The 2,597-nt window shown below is 55.3% G+C and overlaps 1 pseudogene; it reads right to left on the bottom strand.

Moving 5' to 3' along the window:
- LOC138379397 (small nucleolar RNA U13) overlaps nt 1–84 on the bottom strand; it is a 92-nt pseudogene extending 8 nt beyond the window's left edge.
- Between the last annotated feature and the right edge of the window lie 2,513 nt (nt 85–2,597).

The raw sequence follows: 2,597 nt of genomic DNA, 5'->3' as shown, positions 1-2,597 counted from the left end.
GGGTGACGTGCCGACACACCAGGAGGCCCTTCTCACACGTGCGCGTGAACACGCAATCAACACGTTTATGAACTAGAAAGGGATCTGGTGTGACTTTGCTATTATTTCCCCTCCCCTCCTCCCCGCGCTGAGAATGAGTTTCCCCGGGCTCGTGTGCCCGCCTGGGAATCGGCTGCAGACGCCATGGCCCCGGGTCGACCACATGTTGCCCTGGGGTCCACCAGATGTCTCTGGCGAATTGGGGCCCTAGGGTGCTTGTGACGGTGTGGTCACTAGGTGTCGCTCTGGGCTCAGTATTCTTCCTTCTCGCTGTGACTTTGGTCTCTTTTTTTCGAAATTTCTTTCTTTCTTCCTCTTTTGCCCTGTTTCCATTTTCCCTTCTTAATCTCTATCTCTTTCTCTCTTTTTGTTGCTTTTTTTCCACGGCAGATGGGTGATGTGTGTGTGGAGGAAACGCGGCGTCAGGGAGAAGACACATCTCACACGTGCTCGGGAACACCCGATCGTCACGCTTCTGAGTACCGACCGATGGATCTGGTCCCGAATTTTTTAATAGTTTTCTCCTCTCTCTCTCTCTCTCTCTCTCTCTCTCTCTCTCTCTCTCTCCCCCCCCCTTCCTTCTCTTTCCTTTCTCTCCCTTCCTTTCTTTCTTTCTCTCGCTCTCTCGCTCTCGCTCTTCTTTTCTTTCTGACAGAGTCTCTCGTTCTGTTGCCCTGGCTAGAGTGCCATGGCGTCAGCCTAGCTCACAGCAATCTCAAACTCCTGGGCTCAAGCGATCAGACTGCCTCAGCCTCCCGAGTAGCTGGGATTACAGGCATGTGCCAGCATGCCCAGCTAATTGGATATACGTGTGTGTGTGTGTGTGTGTGTGTGTGTATATATATATATATATTTTTTTTTTTTTTTTTTTGAAACAGAGTCTCACTCTGTTGCCCAGACTAGAGTGCCGTGGCGTCAGCCTAGCTCACAGCAACCTCAAACTCCTGGGCTCAAGCGATCCTACTGCCCCAGCCTCCCGAGTACCTGGGACTACAGGCATGCGCCACCGTGCCCGGCTAATATTTTTCTGTATATATTTTTAGATACTGTTTCTGTATATATTTTTAGATATATAGTTTCTTTCTATTTTTAGTAGAGATGGGGGTCTCGCTCTTGCTCAGGCTGGTCTCGAACTCCCGACCTTGAGCGATCCACCCGCCTCTACCTCCCAGAGTGCTAGGATTACAGGCGTGAGCCACCCCGCCTGGCGTGTACGTTCTGTATTCACAGCCAGACGGAAGGCAGGGAGAATGTTACCCTTTCAAAGCCCGCCCTGCTCGCCTCTCAGCCCACCGATGGCACTCTGAATCCCGTGGCATTCCTTCACTCAGCTGAATTCTTCAGCACCCGACCCCCCCCCCACCCCACCCCCGTGCCACGGGAGTTCGTTCTCATGGCAGAGCCATCGAGGCTGTTGCCACACGTGTTGTAGGTGCCTAGGCAGACTGTGCCCTGGCCCCGAGGAGGTACGGAACCGCCTATCGCCTCGGGAGGGAGGGACAAGATGTGTCCGTGTCCAAGGCGACGTCCTGTCGATCACGAGGAGGCCTGCAAAGGCTCGTATCTGCCAGGCATTGAGCCACATCACATGAAACACCGGTGTGTTCCTTCACTTAGGTGGTGTCGCGTGTTGATACTCACAGAGGATGATAAACCCACTCGCATGCCGGCTGAGCCCCCTGTGTCTCCTCCTCTATCCACTGAGGGAAAAAACCGCAACGAAAGGTAGAAAACCACAGGGGGGGGAAGACTGCCCGTCGCTCTCCCTATGTGACCGTCCGGAGTGCTCGTTCAGATGGGAGGAGGTGTGTTTGTGTGTGTGTGTGTGTTTCATTGATTTTGGTGCCATCTTTTCTCTGCAGCTGCGTCAGAGGACAGCGATTTTTCCGATTTTCACTCCGCTGAGTGAATTGCCTTTTGAAGAGAATGTCCACAGGAAGCCTACGGTCCTCCCGCGGGGGTGGCCCTCCTCTAGAAATGAATCTCGTTTCTTGAACGGAGGGGACTTGTTGACGCCATCATGCTTTCGGGACGACTTCTCAGACGCTAGCTTTGGACCGCAACATAGGTGCCCCCGACATTGCCTCAAGGGTTCCGTGGTGCCTCCTGTCAAGAGACCCCACCGACCGTCCCCAGCCTGCCCGCTCAAGGGAGCCGGGCCCCTTCTGATCTGTCCGCCCGCCGGTGAAGCTCCCTCCCGAGGGTCGGAAAGCCCACCTGTTTCCCAGTTCGGTTGAATGATGGGGCACCCGGGCAGGGCACTGGCACCGAGTGACTCCATTCTGAGTCTGTCTGCTCTGGGGGGCGGGGGCGGGGGCGGGGGCGGGGGCGGGGGCGGGTGGGGGGGCAGTTCCGTCTCGACCCGGTGGCCTCCTACCGACTGACTCGATGGGACGGACCATTCTCACTCAGGATCGTGTACCTTCTTGGCCTAGGCACATCCCGGCACTGAAAGCCACTTTTCGGGGACACTCTCCCACGTACAGATAGATGGCCTGCACGAGTGCTCTTCCTTTCTCGAAACACTGGAAATCTGTCCTCAATTTTACCTGACCTAC

This window comes from Eulemur rufifrons, unplaced genomic scaffold (assembly GCF_041146395.1).
Source record: "Eulemur rufifrons isolate Redbay unplaced genomic scaffold, OSU_ERuf_1 scaffold_31, whole genome shotgun sequence".
In the NCBI taxonomy this organism is placed as follows: domain Eukaryota; kingdom Metazoa; phylum Chordata; class Mammalia; order Primates; family Lemuridae; genus Eulemur; species Eulemur rufifrons.
This window is presented reverse-complemented; position numbering and strand designations above follow the sequence as displayed.